General features: G+C 34.5%; 1 long non-coding RNA gene across 1 annotated transcript in view; it reads right to left on the reverse strand.

Annotated features, from left to right (window-relative positions):
- LOC147913994 (uncharacterized) overlaps positions 1–25,560 on the reverse strand; it is an 86,254-nt gene that overhangs the window by 20,100 nt on the left and 40,594 nt on the right. Inside the window, exons 2-3 of the long non-coding RNA XR_015555928.1 lie at positions 16,137–16,316; positions 1,796–1,894 (exon numbers count right to left, since the gene is read on the reverse strand). This is a non-coding gene — a long non-coding RNA (uncharacterized LOC147913994). The remainder of the gene's footprint in view (positions 1–1,795; positions 1,895–16,136; positions 16,317–25,560) is intronic.

A 25,560-nucleotide genomic window follows, 5' to 3' on the forward strand; every position in this document is an offset into this window, starting at 1 on the left:
ATTTGCCTCCATTACAGAGGTACACACCATGTAACCTCCTAATTAGAGGAAGGAAGTTAGTCTCCAAAACTGATAGATCATTAATGTTTTATTTTACGATTAATATTATCATATGCAAGTTTATTATTAAAACCTCTCATAAAAAGCCTTGTAAAGTTTGTTCATCCATATTCATTGCTTACAGCAATGATGTGAATGCTGTATTTGGAGTTGTGCAATGTAGTAGTCTTTTCTATGGCCTTAGGGTCCCAAAGTCCTTCCTCTGTCCACTTTGTCACAAGATTTCTCTCTCTGATGACCACAGGGTAATTTCAGAAGTTAGATCCATGAATAAAAAGAACTCTAATTGGGTGTATTAAGGAACAAGGGACGATAGTTAAGCCAGCTGCAGGCTAGTGAGTGCTTCCCTTATTTCCTACGTGTAAATATTAATAAAAGCATGTAAAATTTTTCTAAAACTTGAGACACAGACTCCACATATTATACTCTTATATAAATGAATGCATTAAAAACTTTTTTAACTATAAAATTATCTCATTTTCAAATTCATAATATAAATATATAAGGGAAATTCCTGAAAAATGATTTTTCTTTCTCAAATTCTAGCTGATAAACTATAGTTAAGGATTGAGAATAGTTTCATCAATTCCTATTCAGTGAAACTCTTCAATAATATCAATATTAACTAGAATCACAAAGCAAATTTCTAGGGTATTTCTAGACTTATCTTTCTCTTTTAGTCATTTATTATTTTTCAAATATTTATTGCACTCAACATATTTGACAGTGCACGAGATGGATGACAAAAGAAGCAGAATATACATTTCTATAGTTCATTGATTATATCATTGCCATTAATTTTACACAGTAGAAAATGATCTCATCCCCTTTGTTCCTCTAAAAACCACCATTACAAGCTTTTTTGTATTGCTAAGGCATCCAGCCACACCCAGGACATGAATCTCACTCTTATTTGTAAGTGGAGAATCATAATAATAATTTGTGGATTTTAAGATAAGGATACAGAGTCTAAACACATGGCTGGGAGAAGGAAAATGGAAATGCTCTGTTTAATAAGATAACTAGAGCGTGGACTGGGGCTTAGTGAGGAAAGGAGAGCCCCTAGCAACATGACAAAGGACCTGAGTCTGAAGAGAACAAATAGGCAGTGAAAAATCACCTTCCCTGGGAAGTGTATGATGCATTCTAGAAAGAGTGATGTCTGACATTGGATTTGCAGTTATTTCCAGCCCTATGTGGTAATTGCATTGTGCTACTTTCTAACCTTTAGAAAGGTCTGTTGCACAAAACTGCCTGGTATTAGGGTAAATTTAGGGGAGTGTAAGAACAGTGATGAAATCTAGCAAAAGACAACAGTATATGAGCTGGTTAAAGCAGAAAAGCAAGAAGCTGTACAGGCTGACTCAGGAATAAATATGATAGAAACCATTTATCCTACATATAATAGAGGAATGTGACCATTGGGGTTGGGGGCAGATATTGGGATGCTACATAAAATCTGTAGAAAATACTAATGTTACCCAATTTGCCTCATTGCCAGAGGAGTCTGATACATGATGGAGACAGCAGAATAGAGACACATGGATCCATTCTGACTTTCTGTATATTCCTAATGTCTTCTAAATTTGAAAAGTACTGAAAAAATGTAAAAAAGATGTGCAAAAAAAGTTTAAATTAATCAATTCTAAGCAAACCACAATAATAAATGAATGTACTTACGAAGCAGTAAAGGTGTGTAAAAAAGTGGGTAGGTGAGAGGTTTAAGTGGTGTTACCTTTCAGGGAGAGGAGAGAAGCTCAAGAACAGGATGATTTCAAGAAGGCAAATGGCTGAGATGAAGTTGCTTCCCAAGCAAGAACAATGTGTTCCAAGGCTAGGAAAGACATGAGAGAGGGTTAATTTTGAGCCTTTTATGACCATTATTAATCAATGTTTCCCAACAATTTGGCTTCTAAGAAAAATCCAACACATAACAGTAAACAAAGAGATAGGGAACCTTTCTTTCTAGTATAAATATTTAAGGCATTTTGAGGCAAGAAATACTTTGAGAGGCATCACGGCATTCTTGCAAGTTTCAGTATTGGGACAGTTTAGTAAAAATTCCATTCATTAATTTACCTGGTTTTTACTTAGTATATACTATGTGTCAGACATTGGAGAAACAACTGTGAATAAGACAGATTACATTCTTGCTATTATGGAGTTTATTTATATTCTGGAGGGGCAGAAAAACAATAAGAATGCCTATTGCTCTATGTTCTAATTACTATGACTGCATACATAATTACCTCAAAACTGAGTGGCTTAAAACAATAACAAACTTTATTTTGTGCATCAGCTTGACATTTGTGCAAGACTGAGGTGGGGCAGAGGTTAGGTGTTGAAATCAGCTAAAGATTCATTCATTAATATTTGAGGCTGGCTATCAACTGAAACTTTTCTGGAACTATTGGCTGAAGAACTTCATACAGCCTCAATACGGCCAGGGCTTCCTCAGAACACGGTGTATAGTTTCAGCCGCAGGAGAGAGAGAGAGAGTTTCAGGATATCTATATGGCCCTTTTGGACCTAGCCTTGGAAGTCATTCAGCATTATCCCTTCTAGCACATTCTATTTATTGGAAGTCACAATGTCCCACCCAGATTCAAGAGGGGAAGAAATAGAGTCTACCACTTTTCGAGAAGTTACAAGGTCCTAAAAGATAATTTGTGAACTAAAATATTGCTATGATCATTTTTGGAAAATATAATCTGCCACATTCTGTTATTTTATTTTCTAGTTTAATAAACAAAAACTTGAATATGGTATTCATGAAAAAATATTTATTTATTTAAAATCTTTCATATTAAACCTCATGTCTCTTTGGAGTTGTTATTATTATTATTATTATTACTACTACTATTCTCATTATTAGCTTGTGAATTTCCAAATCCCACTGACCTTTAGCTTTTTCTCTGCTATTGTCTAGTAATTAGTATTCAAAAGTTGATATTGTAAAATGTCTAGTGAAAGGGATTATATTAAACTTTTTGGTTCAGAATATTTAATTTGTAGTGTTCATTTGAAATAAAGTAGTACTTTACCAAGTGGTTTTTAGGATGAGTGTATGATTCACATTAACCTGTGTGGGGAAAAAAAATCACAAATGGACTGTCTCCGCTATCCCCAGCTAACCTTTATGAGAATTATCTTTTCACTTTATTTTATGATCATTTAACCTAAACAACTTGTTGACTTGGTATAATGTAAATAAAGCCTTATCATTAATAAACATTCTATACCACATAATATTGTTCAAAGATGTTAATGCGTTATGTTCTATGGTATAAATTGTTTCTCCCTCAAAAAATGTTAGAGACAGCTTCAGCTGAAGGACATAATGAAAAAACTGTGAACAATTATGAAAAAAAATAATTGTGTTAGAAAAATACAAAGAACGTGCCAGTTTTGTTCAGATTAAAGGTAAAAGTACATTAAAGTGGAAAGGGTCATTGCTGGAATGATTACACTAGTCAAAATGACATCATCAAGCCTACACTTCATCATTTTTTTAAAGGTCAGCAGGCAAAGAACTATTTCTGCTCTTTGAAAATGTCAAATAAAATGTTACTTTTCCAAAGCACGAAGCAATGTTAATCTAAACATTACAAGCACAGATGATATTAAGGAAACAAATTTAATACATACTGTTAATCCGAAATTATCACATATTCCTAGAATGTTCAGATATACTCAAAGAAAGTTTGGAGAAGATTAAAAATTCACATTTATTATTCTTATATACATTAACTATAACCTAAGGATACTGGAGGAGAAAGAATAATGGAAGGCTTAGAAATTCAAGTAGAGAAAAGAAAATTATCTTACTTAAAATGAAATAATAGACAGAACTAAAAGAACACTTAATTTGAGAGAATACAACCTGATATACTGGATTAAGAGCAGGTGGCCAGGGTACTACTATCACTTAACCTATCTCTTTGTACTTCATGTATTAATAGGATAAATTCTTAAAGATGAAATTGCCAAATCAAAGGCTATGTGCACTTTTTATTTTAAAAGACGTTCAACATGTAGTTTATATTCAGTGATGTTATCAAACTGTTCATATTCTCCTAATAAAATCAGTCAAGATAAGTTCGTATTTCCAACTTCCTACATTGTAAACACAAAGAAATAAGGAATATTTTTTTGTTTGTTTACTCTTGAATCCTTGGTAACTAGAAGAGATCTAGCATATGCACATGTCAACTCACTAGGAGAATGCACAAAACAGAGAAGAACTAGAGAACCAAGAGATTAAAAGTGTTTGAGCAGCTAAATATACAAAGTAAATATTAACAGACATATAGGGATAAATTGACAGTAATACAATAATAGTAGGGGACTCTAATTTCCCACTTACATCAATAGGTAGATCATCTAGACAGAAAATCCACAAGGAAACAGTGGCCTTAAGTGACACAGTAGACCAGATGGACTTAATAGATATATATAGAAGGTTCCATCCAAAGACTGCAGAATACATAGTCTTTTCAAGGGCATATAGAACATTCTCCAGGATAGAGCACATATTAGTCCACAAAACAAGTCTCGATAAATTTAAGAACATTGAAATCATATCAAGCATCTTTTTTGACTACAATGGTATGAAACTAGAAATCAACTACAAGAAGAAAGCTGAAAAAAATCACAATATGTGGAAACTAAACAATGTGTTACTGAACAACTATTGGATCAATGTAAGAAATCAAAAGAGAAACCAAAAAATACCTAGAGACAAATGAAAATGACAATATGACATACCAAAATCTATAGAATGCAGCTAAAGTGGTACAAAGAGGGAAATTTATAGCAATACAGGCTTACCTGAAGAAGCAAGAAAAATCCCAAGTAAACAATCTAACATTAGACCTACAGGAACCAGAAAAAGAACAAACAAAACCCAAAGTCAGTAGAAGGTAGGAAATAATAAAAATCAGAGTGGAAATAAATGAAATAGAGACTAAAAAGACAATAGAAAACATCAAGAAACTAAGAACTGGTTCTTTGAAAAGATCAATAAAATTGACAAACCTTTAGCTAGACTCACTAAGAAAAAGGAAAGAATGCTCATAAATAAAATCAGAAATGAAAGAGAAGAAATTACAACAGATAACACAGAAATACAAAGGATTATAAGAGACTACTATGAAAAGCTATATGCCAACAAATTGGATAAGCTAGAAGAAATGAATAAATTCTTAGAATTGTACAACCTTCCAAAACTGAATTAAGAAGAAACAGAGAATCTCAATAGACTGATCACTAGTAAGGAAATTAAAACAATAAACAAAAGCCTCCCAAAAAAAACAACAGTCCAGGACCAGACAACTTCTCTGTCAAATTCTACCAAACATTGAAAGAAGATTTAATACTTATTCTTCTCAAAGTCTTCCAAAAATTGAGGAGGATGGGATGCTTCCTAACTCATTTTACAAGGCCAACATTACCCTAATACTGAAACCAGACAATGATAACACGAAAAAGGAAAATTACAGGCCAATATTGCTGATGAACGTAGATGCAAAAATCTTCAACAAAATATCAGCAAAACAAATACAACAATATGTTAAAAGGATCGTACACCACGCTGAAGTGAGATTTGTTCCAAAGATGCAGGGATGGTTCAACATTTGCAAATCAATATATGTAATACTCCACATTAACAAAATGAAGAATAAAGATCACCTAATCATCTCAATAGATGCAGAGCAAGCATTTGACAAGATCCAACATGCATTTATGATTTAAAAACTCTCAATAAATTGAGTATAGAAGGAAAGTACCCCAACATAATAAGGCCATATATGACAAACCCACAGCTAACATGATGCTCCATGGTGAAAAATCCCTCTAAGAACAGGAACAAAACAAGGATGCCCAGTTTCACCACTATTAATCAACATAGTATTGGAAGTCCTAGCCAGAGCAATTAGGCAAAAAAAAGAAATAATAAAACGCACCCAAATTGGAAAGGAAGAAGTAAAATTGTCACTATTTGTGGATGACATGACTTTATATATAGAAAACTTTAAAGAATCCACCAAAAAACTGTTAGAAATAATGAACAAATACAGTAAAGTTACAGGGTGCAAAATCAACACAGAAAAAGTAGTTGCATTTCTGTACACTAACAATGAGCCAGCAGAAAGAGAAATAAAAAAAATCCCATTTATAATCACAACAAAAAAGAATAAATTACTGAGGAATAAATTTAACCAAGGAGGTGAAAGACTTGTGCACTGAAAACTATAAGACATTATTAAAAGAAATCAAATACACAAAGAAATAGAAAGATATTTCATGTTCATGGATTGGAAGAACTAATGTAGTTAAAATTTCCATATTACCTAAAGCAATCTACAGATTCAATGCAATCCCTGTCAAAGTTCCAATGACATTTTTCATGGAAATATAACAAAAATTCTAAAATTTAATGAAACAACAAAAGACCCTGAATAGCCAAAGGAATCCTGAGAAAAAGGAACAAACTTGGAGTTATCACACTCCTTGATTTCAAAGTATACTACAAAGCTATAGTAATCAAAACAGCATGGTATTGGCAGACAAACAGACCCACAGATCAATGGAACAGAACTGAGAAACCAGAAATAAACCCATTTATGGACAGCTAATTTTTTGAAAAAAAGAGCCAAGAACATACAATGGAAAAAGGAAAGTCTCTTCAATAAATCGCGTTGGGAAAACTGTACAGCCACAGGCAAAGGAATGAAACTAGATCACTACCTTATATCATACAAAAAAATTAACTCAAAATGGATTGAAGACTTGAATGTAAAACCTGAAACCATAAAACTCCTTGAAGAAGACATAGACAGTATGCACTTTAAAATTAGTCTTAGCAGTATCTTTTTGAATATGTCTCATCAGGCAAGGGAAACAAGAGCAAAATAAACAAATGGGACTATATCAAACTAAAAAGCTTTGGACAGCAAAGAAAACCGTCAACAAAACAGAAAGATAACCTACCAACTGGAAGAAGATATTTGCAAACTGTATATCTGATAAGAGATGATTCTCCGAAATATATAAAGAACTCATACAACTAAACAACAAAATACCAAACAACTCAATGAAAAAATAGGCAGAGGGGCCCAGCCCAGTGGCATAGTGGTTGGGTTCGTGTGCGCCGCTTCAGTGGCCCAGGGTTCATGGGTTCGGATCCCAGGCACGGACCTAGGCACCACTTGTCAAGCCACACTGCGGCAGCGTCCCACGTACAAAATGGAGGAGGATTGGCACAAATGTTGACTCAGCAACAATCTTCCTCGAGCAAAAAGAGGAGGATTGGCAACAGATGCTAGCTCAGGGCCAATCTTCCTCACACACACAAAAAAACGGGCAGAGGATCTAAACAGACTTTTTTCCAAAGAAAGTATACAGATGGCTAACAGGCATATGAAAAGATGTTCAACATCACTAACTATTAGGAAAATGCAAATCAAAACCACAATGAGATATCACCTCATGCCCACCAAAATGGCTATTATTAAAAAGACAAGAAATAACAAATGTTAAAGAGAATGTGGAGAAAACAGAACCTTCATACACTGCTGATGGGAACATAAATTGGTGCAGCCACTATGGAAAACAATATAGAGATTCCTCAAAAAATTAGGACTAGAACTACCATATAATCCAGCTATTCCACTTCTGAGTGTTTATCCAAAGAATATGAAACCACTAATTTGAAAAGATATATGCACTCCTATGTTCATTGTAGCATTATTTACAGTAGCTAAGACATGGAAACAACCTAAATGCTCACTGACAGATGAATGGATAGAGAAGTGGTATATGTATACATACACACACAATGGATTACTACTGAGCTATAAAAAAGATGAAATCTTACCATTTCTGTCAGTATAGATGGACCTTGAGGGTATTGTGCTAAGTGAAATAAGTCAGATGGAGAAAGACAAATATCATATGATTTCACTCATATATGGAAGATAAAAACAGCAATAAATAAACAAACACATAGACTCAGAGAACAGACTGGTGGTTATCAGAGGGGAAAGGAATGGGAGGAGGGTGAAATGGATAAAGGGGGTCATTTGTACAGTGATGGATGGAAACTAGACCTTTGGTAGTGAACACAATGCAGTGTATACAGAAGTTGAATTATAATGATGTACACCTGAAATCTATATAATGTTATAAACCAAAGTTACCTCAACAAAAAATAAATAAATAGGGCCCAGCCCCACGGCCAAGTGGTTAAAGTTCTGCGTGCTCCACTTTGGCAGCCGGGTTCATGGGTTTGGATACTGGGCACGGACCTACTCCACTTATCAGCCATGCTGTGGAGGCATCCCACATTCAAAATAGAGGAAGATTGGCATGGATGTTCGCTCAGGGCTAATCTTCCTCAAGCAAAAAAGAGAGGAAGATTGGCAATGGATGTTAGCTCAGGGCGAATCTTCCTTACCAAAAAAATAAAATAAAATAAATTTAAAAAAATAGCTTGGAGTGACATCTGAACCTACTTTTGAGAATTATCTAGTTAAGCTAAGAGGGAAGAGAGAGAGATCTTTTCCAGAATCTGGAATTTTTGAACAATGAATTAATTAGTTTCACGTAACCTGGGAAATTATTAATTAAAGTAGTAGAGTAGATTATTAGGATCTTAAAAATTGCTTCTGGTACATATTGCTGCTGTAACAAATTACCACAAACTTAGTGGTTTAACACAAATTTATTATTTTACAGTTGTGGACATCAGAAATAAAAAGTGGGTCTCAGTGAGTCGAAATTAAGGTGTTAGCAGGGCTGTGCTCCCTATGGTGGCTCTAAGGGAGAATCTGTTTTCTTGCTTTTTCCAGCTTCTAAAGGCCACCCATATTGCTTGGCTTGTGGCTCCTTCAATTTTGAAGTACATCTCTAACCTCTGCTTCCCTTCTCATATCTTCTCTTGGACTCTGAATCTTCCTTTTTTCTTATAAATACCATTGTGAATACGTTGTGCCCACATGGAAATCCAGGACAGTGTCCCCGTCTTGAGATCCTTAACCAAATCGTATCTGCAAAGTCCTTTTTTCCATATAACATAATATATTCACAAATTCTGGGGATTCAGATGTGGCCATTGTTGGGGAGCCAACAATTAAGTAATAATGGCTGAGAAATTTCCAAAATTGATGAAAAACACCAAACCACAGATCCAGGAAGCTCAGAGAACACCAAGCCAGATAAATTCTGAAAAATTTGTACCTAGATACATCATATTCATAGTGCAGAAAACCAAAGTAAAGAGAAATCTTGAAAGAAGTTGGAAAAACAAACCACACCTTATCTACAGAGGAACAAGGATAATAATTACATTGGAATTTTCTTCAGAAACCAGAAAGCAAGAAGAGAGTGGAGTGAAATAAAAGGAAATTTTAAAAGAAAAAAAAAACTCACTAACCTTCTTGATAAAATAGATGCATTTTGCTTTCTTCTCTTGCTTCCTATTTGGTTGTTATTTTTTGATGGCATGATGTCTGGGGCTGTGGCAGCCTTTTTGCAATCAATCAGAAAACAAGCCTGAGATTACAAGCTTTAAATGAGGATAGAGGCATGGATATGTAGAAAGAGCCTGGGGATCCTGCTGACATTGTTGAGATAACACACCAACCTTGACTTCTAATAAAAGTCAATATTCTCATGATTTCAGCCATTGCAAATCATATGGTTTTGTCACAATGCCATACTTGGCATAGCTATTTACCAGAACTAATTTGTTTAGTAGCAAGACAACCATTTAGATTTTGCTGAAAAAAAACACTAGAATAAAAAAAGAAATATATGAGTGAAATCATTCTTTTGTATTTTTCTAAAGTAAAAACAAATAAAAATGTACACCACTCCTACTTTCTAGAGATGAGGGCCAGGAAAGAGGGAGTTTGGGAAAAGAAGAGAAGACAAGCATCAGGTACCCTGAAAACCTATCTTATTCATAATTTTCATTTCACTGGTTCTGGGAAGGTCTTGGAAACATGAGAGAGGAAAAAATTATTGTAGCTAGAATGTATATTGTTAAAGCAAAATCCATGTCCAGGTGTTGGGTTGACCAATTTTTGCCACATCAAATTGTTTAGATTTCTTACTACTGATGTAGTGCTGTTTGCCCCAAACTTACTTTGCCTGAAACATAAGATCATTTATTTTAAAAGCAAACTTTATACTGTTCTTTCCTTTCAGCTTCCATTTGCAATATCAATTTTGATGTTAACTAACAATTTTGGCTATCAGATGGCTCTCATAGGTAGGCATGTGGATGAGGTTGACTCAGATTTAAAACTACAGAGGACATGCACAAAACTGAAAAGCATTCTCCATGGAATCAATGTTTACAAGGTATTCAGTTCTTTAAATGGTTTTCTTACAGCTGCTGCTGTAACAACTTCTGGTCAGTGAAGAGTGAACCAAAGACACAAAGATGATGTAAGGCAGTTTCCATCGGTGGCAGCTTCTATACGACGCCCAGGAATGTGTCATCTTTACTGACACTTAAAAAGCATATATAAAAACACTTAATGTGTTTGGGTTACTGTTGATGATGGATTGTCACTCAAGTCTATCTTCTGTGTAATTTCTCCTCCAAGTTCATCTTCTTAAAAGGCAGATGCTTCAGGTATTTTGGGACTTACAAATTTAACGGGTTACTATTTTTCTGTTGCAACTTGGTGTTCCCAGAATGATGGTGTGAGTGTTCAGAATAGCTAATGTGATGGAAATCTCTGAAATTATAATTATGTGCTTTGATTTTGTTTATAAAGAAATGAATTTGGTGACATCAGTTTCTTAAAATAGACAAAATGTCATAAGACTCTAGTGCATCCTTGGTTGGAAATACAGATAGATAGCAGGAGTTAGAGTGAGTTGTGCATAATCAGGAAAACTGGATAACTTCATGATCTGTTACTGAGGGGAAATTAGCCATTTCTCCTCATGTTTACCTTACCTACATGTAATTAATCTTGAAAGTACAAGGACTAGTGATATGAAAAACTTAAGGACACAATAAGTATTTCTTAAAAGGAGCCCTTATAGTGGCACGCCATTTTGCCACTTTGGATCCAGTTATTTTGAATTTATTTCTTGACTGTCATGCTTTATTTAAACGCTCAGTCTTTTCACAAGAAAGTTTGTTCTTTTAACACCCCATCTCCACCCATGTGACAGACTAAGACTTAGCCATTCCTTGAGTCCGCATTAGATATCACTACTACTTAGATTAGAAAGCTTTTCCCTCCACCAAATCTGGGTTAGGTACCCTTCTGTTAGATTCTATAATGCTCTTCATTTCCCCTGACATATCACATTATATATTTAAGTGTCTACCTCTGTGAGGTCAGTATTCAAAAATTATCTCCATTACCATTGTATTCTTACTACATTGTGTAAAATATTTATTAATTTAATTATTTAAAAGATATAAGAAAATGATTTTTTTATCATTGAGTATTAGAGAAAAGATTTGCTTCCTATGAGGGTTACTACTCAATCTTCTCTGTATTACTTTTGAACTATTTGGTTGAATTATTTTTCTATAGCTGCCATAATAAATTATCACAAATTTAGTGTTTTAAAACAACACAAATTTATTATCTTACAGTTCTGTAGGTCAGAAGTCAGAAACAGTCTCATTGGATTAAAATCAATATATTGGCAGCCTGCACTCCTTCCTGGAGATTCTGGGGGAGAATCTGTTTCCTTGTCTTTTCCAGCTTCTAGAGGCCCTGTTCCCCCATATTTAAGACCTGCAAGGTTGCAGCTCTCTGTGACTTTCTTCCGTAGCCGTATTTTCCTGTGATTTCTTCTGACTCCTTCTTTTACTTTTAAGGATCTGTGTGGTTACTTTGGACCCACCTGGATAATCCAGGATAATCTCCTTATCTTAAGGTCAGATGATTAGCAACCTTAGTTCCATCTCCAACCTTCATTTTCTTTTGACATTGTAATCTAACATACTCACAGGTTCCAAAGATTAAGACATGGATGTGTCTGGGGGGACAATTTTTCTGCCTATCACAGTGGTTGATTTTGCTTCCTCTGTTTTGTTTGGCTTTGCATGTGTTTTTCCAAATGAGACGTCTATAGATATTTTCCATGTATGTAAATAATAAGCAGTATTTTCTCAATTGCAATACAATTATTCCTATGTAAGTCATCACAGTGGGACTTCCAATGTCCATTTACTGGGTCCACCAAATAACTTAGAATCATATTTTAAATAAATAAGAATTACTTATCTCCATTCCAAACAGGAGTATTTTCTTTTCATTATGAATATGAGAGAAATTTTAAGAACAATGTTAACTGGAATTCTTATTTGTAACTAGCAGAAATCCAGTGTATATATCTTTCAGTGTGTTGAAAGATATTGTATTGAATATAAACAAAGCAGTGAGCAACACTGTACCTGAAATTTTACGGGCACAGCTAATCCTCAGAATAACTGCAACCAGGAACTTGAACAAGGTCAAGGCTTGATAGTCCTCCTCTCTGCTTTTCTCTTTGAATACACTTGTTTTCACTCAACTCAGTCTTTCTCCTCAAAATGCAGAATGTGTCCTCTGATGGCTTTTGAATTTTACATCTCACAACTTTAATTCTTGGAAAAAGCTTTACCATATACTCTTGGGTCAGGCCAAGTCTAATAATCCTAGACCAGAAACTTTTTGATCATAATTAGTTTAGTTATCCTCCTCTGGAACAATCAACTGAAAACAAGTGCGAATGTCAGTGTCACATTGTATTAAAAATATGGTACCCTTGTGCAAAAGAGAGGAATATTTCTTAGAAAATTCTAACTGGGAAAACAATCCCACCAGTAACCAAAACAAAATGTAAATCATAGTCAATATATTATGTTTCATATATACTAATTACTTGAATAAATAAATAAATGATTAGTATGTTTTTGCTTTAAAAAAATAAATTCCTCATAGCATCTTGATATCAATAATTTATCACCATTGTCTACAATTTATCACTACTTCCATTACAATGAGAATTAAATGTTCATCTTCATAGATAGAAAGTACATAATAATCTTTATTCACCAAACTAGTATTGTATTAGACTCAAAGATTTCTAATTACTAAGAAAATTAGGTATGTGGTAAATGTTTTCCACAGCCATCATTTAAACCAAAAGTAATTTTTTCTCCTCTTTCAAATTAATTTTAAGTTAAAAACTTAGAACCCCTCATTCTTTGAGCATTCTTGTTAATCACATAAAAATGTCTGTCCACTCAGTTTGCTTGGCTCCAGGGCATGTGAAAATTTCCTTAAGTCCTCGTGTGCTCTTTTAACAGCTTTATTGAGGTACAGTTGAAATACAAAAAAAAACTGCACATATTTAATGTATCCATCACCACGATCAAAATAATAAACATGTTCATCACCTCTAGAAGTTTCCTCCTGCTGCCACCTTTTTTGTAGTAAGAAGACAACTTCAGATCTACTCTCTTAACATATTTTTCAGTGTACAATATAGTATTGTTAACCAGTATAGTATTGTTATCTATAAGACAATACAGTATTGTTACAATATAGTATTGTTAACTATAGTATTGTTGACTCTAGATCTGTACAGATCTCTAGAACTTATTTATATTGCATGACTGAAACATTATACTCGTTAAATAACAACTCCCCATTTTCCCCTTCCCCTTGCTCCTGATCACCACAATTCTTTTCTCTGCTTCTTTAAATTTGACTATTTTAGATACCCCATAAAAGTGGAATCATGCAGTATTTGTCTGTCTGTCACTGGCTTATGTCACTGAGCTTAATGATGTCCTCCAGGTTCATCCATGTTGTCACACGTGGCAAGATTTTCTTTTTTACAGGACTGAATACATTCCATTGTATATATATATATACCACATTTTCTTTAGCCATTCATCTGTTGATGGACGTTTAAGTTGTTTCCATAACTTGGCTATTGTGAATAATGAATGCTGCAATGAACATGGAGTACAGATATCTCTTCAAGATCCTGATTTCAACTGTTTTGGATATCTACCTAGAAATGGGATTGCTGAATCGTATGGTAGTTTTATTTTTAATTTTTTGAGAAATTCTTATACAATTTTCTATAGCATCTCTACCATTTTACATTCCTACCAACAGTGTACGAGGGTTCTATTTCTCCACATCCTTTCCAACACTTACTACCTTTTGCTTATTTGATAATAGTCATCCTAACAACTGTAAGTGATATCTCATTGTGGCTTTGATTTGCTTTTCCCTGATGATTAGTGATATTGAGCATCTTTTCAGGTACCTATTGGCCATTTGTATGTCTTCTTTGGAAGATGTCTATTCAGTTCTTTTGCCTATTTTTTAACTGGTTTATTTGGTTTTTTGCTATTGAGTTGTAGGAGTTCCTTTTATATTTCGGGTATTAATTCCTTATCAGATTTATGGTTTGCAAATATTTTCTTCTATTCAGTAGGTTGACTTTCATTTTGTTGATTCTTTCCTTTTCTGTGTGGAAAACTTTTAGTTTGATGTAGTTCGACTTGTCTAATTTTGCTTTTGTTGCCGTGCTTTCTGCCAGATCCAAAAACCATTGTTAAGACCAATGTCAAGAAAATTTCCTCTATGTTTCCTTTTAGGAATTTTACAGTTCCAAGTCTTACATTAAAGCTTAGTCCATTTTGAGTCTATTTTTGTGTATGGTGTAAGGTAATGGTCCTGTGTCATTTTTTTTTTTTTTCCACATGTGGATATCCAGTGTTCCCAACAACATTTGTTGAAGAGACGATCTTTTCCTCATTGTGTATTCTTAGCACCCTCGTCAAAGATCAGTTGACTGTATACGTATGGGTTTATTTCTGGGCTCTCTGATGTGTCCATCACTGACAAAGTACCTTACCTGTCTATGTTTAGGTGATACAACACAAATGGGGAGTCGTTGTATAACTTCTGGCTTGTCTTTCAAAAAAGAGAGATTTGTTGATAAAGGCAAATGGAAGATGTAACAATCAAAAGAGTTCCCTTTTATATAGTGATTTTACCCTATAAAGCACTTTCAGCGCATCTTAATCTTCACAACTATTTGACACTATAATCCCCACTTGAAGATGAGAAACTATGGCTCAGAGACTTTAACTATTTTCCCAAATCATGATTTCTTTAAGGATGGATCTAGGTATCATTTTTAATACTATAGACTCTTTAGCATAATTTTTTTTTATTTTTTTTTTATATTCCTTGCTTGTGAATGTCCATGTAAAAGTAGGTTTCACAAATGTGTTCCTATTTTATTTATTGGCAAAAAATATGACTATATGCTATAATTCCTCAGTTTTCAATGTTATGAAAGTAAAATAGATGATGCAGAGGAAAAATGTGTGTTTAATGAGACATTATTTGTACTGTCCATACAAGCAGAATGGGGGAAAATAACAGTTAAATAGGAGATAACAAATAGAAAATAACCTTGACTACAACTTCAACTTGCTCCTAAATATTACTCAACTCTTTATAAGTAGTTATTTCTAAAATTAATTTTGACAATTGTAATAATATTTTAATTACATTTTCATGCTGGATTTATGAAAGATGAAATATCTTACAGATGTTAAGAGTCCTTACTGATATAAAATTAAACTTAACAGTTATCCTTGACTTGCAAATATAGGAAAAATGCCTCTATCAGTAGTAATAAGAATCACTCAATATTCTTATCATATCAAGGACCCCAAACAAATATGTATTTTTTAAGTGAGATTCAAGCAGACTGTAAAAAACAGTATCATTTGATATTGTTTGATGGAACACTGAGTAAGATCTCTTGCAGATGTGGCCTTCTTTGTAGGAGATAACAGTTATAGCTGGTAGAAATGATAACTCAATTTTAAAAAATAACTTTCAATCTCTGAAAAATGACATAATTCCCCAGAGAACAGTGAAGAAAGTCATTCAACAAGACCACCTGTGGAGTTAATGCTCAAGATGTATTTGTCATCCTCCATTTAGCCCCCTTCATGTAAATGCTACAGAGAATTTTAAAAAGAATGGCACAAAGGCATAGCAAAATCAAGTTACCAAAGAAATTAATAATATGCTGCCTTGAATTGTGATCAACAATAAAATGTCGTCAAAAAGGCAATCAGAGAGCTCACTCAGCAGGGTGGATCATGGGCTGCAAGCAGATTGGAGACTCACGCTGCATTGTCATCGTACATCTGAGAATCAGAAGAGTTGTCTTCTATGTCATCAAATAGTCTAGAATATTCAAGCAGAGGATTGTTTACTGATGATTTGCACTCTCCTAAGTTACCAAAATCATTTATTTTACAGCCAGGCCTTACAAGTAAAATATTACTGTTTTGTTATATTTTATAGAGGAGGCCAAAAGATGTGTGCATTGGCATGCTATTTTTTATATAATAAAGTATCAAAAATTTCTTGGCATACAGAAATCTGTGCATATTTTGCAACCAAAGATAAATGTGCATTTAAAATCCCTTCAAACTCTTGAGATCTAAGAGTGCTTAGATAATGAGACACACCTGATTCCAATGTTTCCATTGGGAAACCAGAAATCAACTGAGTCTAAAGTGAATTTTTATAACCTACCTGTGATAGTTAATTTTATGTGTCAATTTGGCTGGGATGATGGATACCCAGATAGCTGGTAAAACATTATTTCTAGGTGTGTCTTAAGAGTGTTTCTGGAAAAGATTAGCATTTGATTCAGTAGACTGAGTAAAGAGGTCTGCCTTCATCAATGTGGGCTGGCATCATCTAATCCATTGAGGGACCAAAAGAATAAAAAGGTTAAGGAAAGGTAAATTCCCTCTCTCTCTTTTTGAGCTGGACATCTGACTTTTCCTGCCCTCGGACAGTGGAGCTCTTGGTTCTCAGGTTTTCAGATTCTGGGACTAACACCGGTGCCTCCCTGGTTCTCAGGCCTCAGACAATTATACCATCAGCTTTCCTGATTCTCCAGCTTGCAGATGACAAATTATGGGAATTCTCAGCCTCCATAATCATGTAAACCAGTTCCTAGAACAAATCTCCTCACATGATTGATATATAGATAGATAGATGATAGATAGATAGATAGATAGATAGATAGATAGATAGATAGATCAATCCTCTGTTTCTCTGGAGAACCCTAATACAGATTTTGATACTAAGTGTGGGGTTTCTATCTTAATCCATTTGAGCTGCTATCATAAAATACCAAAGACTGGGTAGCTTATAAGCAAGAGAATTTTATCTATTTATTTTTTGTGTGTGTGAGGAAGATCAGCCTTGAGCTAACATTCATGCTAATCCCCCTCTTTTTGCTCAGGAAGACCAGCTCTGAGCTAACATCTGTTGCCAATCCTCCTCCTCTGTTTTTCCCCAAAGCCCCAGTAGATAGTTGTATGTCATAGTTGCACATCCTTCTAGTTGCTGTATGTGGGACGTGGCCTCAGCATGGCCAGAGGAGCGGTGTGTCAGTGTGCTCCTGGGATCCGAACCCGGGCCGCCAGTAGCGGAGCGTGTGCCCTTAACCGCTAAGCCACGGGGCCGGCCCAGAAATTTATTTTCTCACAGTTCTGGAGGCTGGGAAGTCCAAGATTGGGGTGCATTCATGGTTCGGTGAGGGCCCTCGTCCTGGTTCATATTTGGCACATTTTTGCTGTGTCCTCACATGGTGCAAAGGTCAAGGGATCTCTGTGAGGTCTTTTTTTTTTTAATCGAGGTAACATTGATTTATAACATAATATAAATTTCAAGTGTACATCATTATATTTCGATTTCTGTGTAGACTACACCATGTTCACCACCCAAAGACTAACTACCATCCAAGAACACCAATCTCATTCATGAGGGCTCCACCCTCATGACCCAAGTACCTCCCAAGGACCCCATCTCCTAACACCATCACATCGAGCATTAGGATTTCAACATATGAATTTGTGGGGGGACACAAACATTCAAACCATAGTGCCAGCCCTTACCTAAACAGAAACAAGGCAAGCCTAAATGTCATTTCTAAAACAGGCAGTGTTTATGTAGGATCTGAAATTCCTCTTTATAGTGCTGCCCGTACCAAGGCTCCTTGCTCCTCATCTGTAAATCCTGTGTTCTAAGGGTCCTTCCTCATTATATCGCTTTTTTTGGCCTGCCAACTACATGCATGATATAACATCTTGAAGCTTTTATGAATAACTCATCAAACATTCTTTGAAAACCAGCTATCCAGCAGCCACTATTCTCTGTAGAGTGTCACAGATATGGTTCTTGCTCTCACAAGGAGATAACTCTTGAGAATGGGAATCAGACTCACAAAAGTCCTTTGCATGCACAATAACTTAGGTGCTGTGATAAGGGTTTATAGTGGATTTTGTAGGCACACAGGTGAGAATAGTCAATGCTACCTGGAATCAATCTGAAAATGCTTCCCCAGGGAAGGATGCTGGATTTAAACCTTGAAAGGAGAATAGGGATTTTGCAGGAGATTAAGAAGAAAAGACATTCCAATAAAAAAAGACTAGCACGTATAAATTCCCAAGGCTCTGAACTGGTAAGCATACTTATCTGCAAGAATTTCATTATGGTTGGAGCACTAAGTATTGAAAAGGAGGGTAGGAAACACTGGGAAGGTTGGAGAACCAGGCAGAGTCCATTTATTAAGAGTTAGACTATTTAGTTAAAAACTTTGGAGTTTAGAAAAATTACTGGAATTTATTATCACTTAATAAATGCTAAATCGCTTAACAAATGGTAAGCAATAGACATACATTATCTCGTGTAATTGTCACCACAAACTGGTGGGTAGTATTATTGTTTCACAGAAGCCAAAAACTAGAGATGTTAAGGAGCTTGTCCAAGGTCAATAGGTCATTGAGGCCATAAACTCTTGTCTCCTACCAGAGCATCACTGCTCTTATAATGTAAAGGATAGAGAAAGGTTGAAGGACTTTTGAGCCTCAACCACTGTCAAATTGGCTATTCTATGTGCTCTTAAGACATTAATTGGTACTGGCTAATTAATTGAACAATTTTGCTGTGGTACTAGTAAATGACAATGGCTTGCTCTAAAGTCTCCTGAAAAGGAAAAAAAGTAAATATACGTATGTGTATTTATTTTATGTGTGTTTATATAAAAATAAATTTATATTTCAGACATAAGTATATGAAATCTACATATAATTATATCTATTTAAATATGTATTTATATTTATATATGCATGCACACATATATACATACAAATATTTACACATTTACATATACATACACGCATGCATGCTGTTAACAGGGACTTTCAGTGTCAAAGTTCTAAAATGTAAGGAAACTAGGGAATAGAGATGCATGTTGCGGTGTTACAAATCTATTTGGGAATGGCCATGTTGGTGGCCACATTATTTACATAACCATAACATCATTCTTATTCATAAAGTATCAGAGAGGAATATAAGAGCCTGGAAAGTTAGGGTCTTAAGTCACATAGGACTAAGGCGATACTTTCATGCTATCTTTCATAATCTGCTACTCCATAAAAGTGTTACAGCTTTTGTTGAACAACAAAGGTATCGATTCCCTCCACAATCAGGAATGAAGCCTCCAGAGTAGTTGGCCAAAGAACAGACTCAAAATTTAGAGCATGGAGGTTATAATTCTTTATCTGAAGTTAATGTACTGCAAAACTACCTGCCTCCATTCTATCTTTAAAAAGAAGATTTAGTTGAGCCAGCCCTAGTGGTCTAGTGGATAAGATTTGGCGCTCTTACCATCGCGGCCCAGGCTTGTTTCCCAGTTATGGAACCAGGTGGTTCACGTACAGAATTAAACTAACAGCTAGGATACACAACCATGCACTGAAGCTTTAGGAAAAAAAAAAAAGATTTAGCTGAATGAATACTTCAAAATAATATGGATATTATAATCCTGGGTGTTAAATAAATACATGAAAATAGATGGAAACCCCTTGTAGGCAAAAATCACAATAATTATACTTTGAGGAGGACAAAGTCTTTGATTATCAGTTTTACACACAATAATATCCCATTAAAATAGTGAGAAAAAGCAATTTTATTTTTAAAATTAAAAAAACGTTAAAAGAATTTTTATATAATTATAAAACAGGAAACTGATAACTCTGCATAGGGAACTAAGACCTCTGGATTTCTACCTATGCTCTTATAGAATTTTCACCCTATTAAATAAAGGAATAAAAAGAAATTGTATTTCAGCCAGCGCTGATGGCCTAATAGTTAAAGTTCGGTGCTCAATGCTTTGGTGGCCCGGGTTCACTTCCTGGTCGTGGAACCACACCACCTGTCTGTCAGTTGCCATGCTGTGGAGGTGGCTTGCATAGAAAAACCAGAACAACCTACAACTAGGATATACAACTATGCACTGGGGCTTTGGCGAGAAAAAAAAAAAGAGGAAGATTGACAACAATTGTTAGCTCAGGGCGAAACTTTCCCTGCAAAAAAAAATTGTATTTAGGATACCAATTTGGTTATTGTTAAGCTTTTCTTATCAAATTTTTTCTAAGAAATTTATTAAATAATTTATATGTTACCTGAGGTTGATTACATTAGAAAAAAATAATTTGAAGCCCATACTCAGTGAATCACTTCTTTCAGCATTTATTGATTACTGAGTAGCATTCCTCATGCTATATTAAAATAATCTGTTTTCACACCAGATTTTAATCTTCCTGAGAGCAAGTACAGTGTCTTTTATCTCTCTACCACCAACATTTTGCCTGGTTCTGGACAAATAAATAGCTACATAATAAATGTTGTTTGGTTAGAGTAATTAATGACTGAATACATGAATGATTTTTAATAGGCAAACTAAGAGTGAAATTTCATATCATGGTAAGGCATTAAAATAAAAATATTTATAAGATCCTTTATACCAATATATGAGAAGTTATTAAAATGCTTTATTAAAAATGAAAAACAAATGCATTATGGTGTATTTTTATATGTTGATCCAAGTTATTCCTTTGTTTAAGCGTTTATTTGCATTTCCTTTTAAATATCCCAACTTGGAATATATCATTTATTTTTAATATAGTGAGGATAAAAAAATATTATAGCATTAATTTATTCCATTAAATTTTTATGCTATAAAAATAACAATTAAAATCAGGTTAGTTTTCCAACCACCAATATAACAATTGATGCAAGTGACAATCAACAATGAATATTAAAACCATTGGATAAAAGTTTGTTGGAGATAGGATCACAGTCTAAAAATATTACCTTAAAAATTACTTATGAATTGATCTTTGACAAAGGAGTAATGCATTACAATGGAGAAAAGATTGTCTTTTGACAAATGGTGCTGGAACAACTGGACATGAACACGCCAAAAAATGAATTTAGACACAAACCTTACACACTCCACAAAAATTAACTCAAAATGGATCACAGGCCTAAGTGTAAAATGCAAAACTATAAAACTCCTAGAAGATAACATAAGAGAAAATCTAGATGATCTTACGTTTGGAGATGACTTTTTAGATACAACACCTAAAATTCATATGGAATCTCAAAGGACTCCAAAAAAGGCAAAACAACCTTGAAAAAAAGAAACAAAGTTGGAAATTTCACACTTTCTGATTTCAAAGCTTACAACGAAGTTATGGTAATCAAAACAGTGTGGTATTGACATAAAGGTAGACATATAGATCAATGAAACAGAATAGAGAGCCCAGAAAGAAACCCTTGTATATATAGTCAAATGGTTTTTGATGAAGGTGCCAAGAACATTCAATGGGGAAAGACAGCCTTTTTCAACAAATGGTGTTGGAAAACTTGATATCCACATGCAAAAAAAAATGAAGTTGAACCCATACTTTACATCATACACTAAAGTAACTAAAGTAACTAAAAGTAACTAAAAATGAATCAAAGACTTAAGTGTAAGAACTAAAACTCTAAAACTTTTAGAAGAAAACATAGGAGAAAAACTTCACAACATTGGATTTGGCAATGTTTTCTTGGAGATGACACCAAAAGCACAAACAGCAAGACCTATCTGGCCACTGCCACTTCCACAGTGTACTGTACTGGGTTAGGGAGACATAATGCCAAACATTTGAGGAAGCCCGCTGGGACTCAACAGCTAGGGTCCAGTCTCTATGGATGCTCCAAGCACATTTGCTCTACACTCCACTTTTGGTGCCTTAAATTCTTGATAACTTCCTGAAGCAATGAAAACTCAGTTTTCAGTTAGTGTTTTTAATTTGTATACCTAGCATATATATTTTACTTGCATATTTAGATAGCTTCTCTTTTTACAGCATACTATAGTATGAAGGAAATATTTTCAATGTATATTGCCTTATTTAACAAACATTTAGTAGATGCTTTCTATATGCACACTTCCAAAAATGATTAAGCCACACATTCATAATCTCAAGGAATTTTCAGTTTAGTGAATGAAACAGTCAAATTAGTAGATTACTATACCACAGTGTTTAAGAGACTAGCCTAGATTGGGAGTAAGATAAGGCTTCCTAGAACAGAGGCTGCCTTTACATATAGACAAATTTGTCAATGAGTTACTTCATTTGACAGCCTCATGCAGTTTTTTCTCCCAGGCTTACAACTAAAATATCTGATTTTTATTTGTACCTTGCAAAACTTAATTAAAGGTTAATTGTCTAAGAAGAGATACTAATGTGCTTGGAATAACATTTAAGACAGTGGCAGATAAAAATAAACATATTTACCATAGAGACGACTGTAATTTTATAGAAGTGGAGAGATGAGAAAGTCATGCATACATGAAATTCAAAAGCTTAAGAAGTATTTAGATTCATTGGTTGCTGTTTGACAAGAGACTGGTTGGTGATAGGAGAATGTAGATACTTGATAAAAAAGCTTTAAAACTTTTTTGTTTTTCTTTATTTGGAATAGATTTAAGTATTTCAAGTCATAAATGGCTTGAATATTAATTCATGTGGATGACAAAATATATTTGGTAATAAAATAACACAATAGAATTTTGAATAATCTGATTGAGTACTTCCTTGACTACAAGGATAATTTAACCATATTTCAACTCTTCTCATTTCATTTATGCTGAAAAATAGCCTTAGTTTAAAATAAAAAAGAAGTGTCCATCCAAAGGGAAAACCAAAAGGAATTGCCTAGATTCATACAAGAGAAAGACTACTGCCAACTTATTGTGAGTAATTCATTGACAAAAATAAGGGCTCATCAAATTCGGGTGAGAGACTATTCCAAAAAATAAACTTCCATTTTGCAAAGCTGGAATCTTTCTAAAGGAAAGCTCAAGAGAAACACTTACCAATTTGGTTGATTTTCACTTCTGATTTTGAAAAGGCATAACTTGGAGTATCATGTGTATCAACACTGTGAAGTTATTTTTTTCTCCATAAATGGTACAAATCTGTTCCAGCCAATTTCACCTAAATCAATCAGCTGAGGTCTAGCTACATGGTAGCACAATCAGCAGGGAATTGCCAAGCTAGAATCTTCAGTTCCTTCAACGCAGAGACAGACTGCAGATGAAAGCTATGGCCAAAGCAGCTCTAAAGGCATTGTGTTTTTGAAAGTCAATGTAAGTTCCAGAAACTAATTACCATCACTCACTGATTAAGAAATCTTAATGTGGACCAAGCTTAACTTCACCTGCCACCAATCACTGTCTCCATTTTTAGACTTATAATGCTAAAAAAAGTGTAGTGATTATGGGAGAAATTCGCATATTGCATGTGGCTATTTTGCAAGTTGATGTTTATTTTATTCTGAACCACACTGAACTCCGACTAGAAATGGATGTTGAATATTAATAGACTTTGGTGTTATTTTGTGAGTAATGATGCTTTTGATGTGGTCGATATTCAATAAACATTTCTAATAAAGAAATAATGTTAAAAATGGCCAAAACATGCTCACAAAGGCAAAACATGCTCACAAAGGGACAGAAAGCAGACCAGCGATTGTCACAGACTGTGAAGACAAGGGTTGACAGTAAAGGATCATAAGTTATTTCTTGGGGAGATGGAACTGTTCTCATCTTGATGGTGATGGTGGTTACATAACTGTAAATATTTGTATTGTATTTGATTTATATGTATGTGTCAAAACTCATACAACTGAGGATGAGTTTTCTATATGTGAATTATATCTCAATGTATCTGACTTTAAAAAAGTAAGCTCTGTGTGTGTGTGTTTGTGTGTGTGTGCGCATGTGTGTACTAAAGAGAAAACTAATATTACTAGACACGCTATGGATAGTTGCTACTAAGTTGAGTTTTTTTAGATTTTCCCAAACAGGCCCAGGTTGGATCCTTGGTCTAGATTTTCATTTTCATTGCAATATTGAAAATGAATAGTAGGACAGTTTCCCTTAAACTTTGATGAAGAATCTTATTTTAGTCCCCAAATTCAGTAGTGATTAGAACCATAAAAACTTACCAAATAGTTCTCTACAGAAACTCTTGAGATTTAAGTTATGACAGTGTCTGATTCACTGACAATGTTTAAGGCTGGAGCCAAGATTCTCATAAATTTTAAAAACATAGCTCCAAACTTGACCCTGTCCAATTACTTTTCTGCATTGAAAGTGATTGCAATTCTGGGTCACATCTAGGCTGCTCAGTGTAGGTAAGATTTAAAAGCCATTTTCTGTAAAAAAGCTTGCCTTACCAAGATAAATAACGTGTGTGATTATTTCTTTCCAATTGGTTTGCTGGCACTTTTTGATAAGTATTGAAATAGGAATAATGGCGTATTCTGTGGTTTCTCCTATATTTTAGGACCAAAAAAAAACGAATGTGGATTCCATTATACACGGAAGAGGAAATATTTTAGAATGAATCTCTGAAATTTGTGGACAGATATTAGTTATATCAGAAATAGTCTCAGGCATTTTCCAAATTCTTAAGGTTGTAACATAAAAAATAAATTTAAAATGTCTGGATCATTCCTTTAATTCTTAGCTAAGGGGAAAGGTCATCAAGTTGGACAATCACGCAAAATAAGAGTATAGGGTGAAGAGTATATCCATCAGAACAACAAGAAAAACTAAACTGTACCAAGTATTTCTAGAAATATTTTTGTGTTAGACCACCACACATCATGACTGTCATGACAGTATTGGCTAAGAGACTCCGGGAATCTCTTCTGAAACTAGTATTCACCACATACCATACTGTAATGATGATTAGAAAACAGCATTGTGGTTTTCCATATTTATTAATCTTTGATAATAGTCACACCAAATGTGCAGTTTTAAAAGCAAAATAAGGGGCCGGCCCCAGGGCATAGTGGTTAAGTGCGCGCGCTCAGCTACTGGCGGCCCAGGTTCGGATCCCGGGTGCGCACCGACGCACTGCTTGTCCAGCCATGCTGAGGCGACATCCCACATACAGCAACTAGAAGGATGTGAAACTATGACATACAACTATCTACTGGGGCTTTGGGGAGAAAAAGGGGGAAAAAAGAGGAGGATTGGCATGGATGTTAGCTCAGGGCTGAT

The sequence above is a fragment of the Ceratotherium simum genome, chromosome 23 (genome assembly GCF_057802395.1).
Source record: "Ceratotherium simum simum isolate JZ-2026a chromosome 23, ASM5780239v1, whole genome shotgun sequence".
NCBI classification, from domain to species: domain Eukaryota; kingdom Metazoa; phylum Chordata; class Mammalia; order Perissodactyla; family Rhinocerotidae; genus Ceratotherium; species Ceratotherium simum.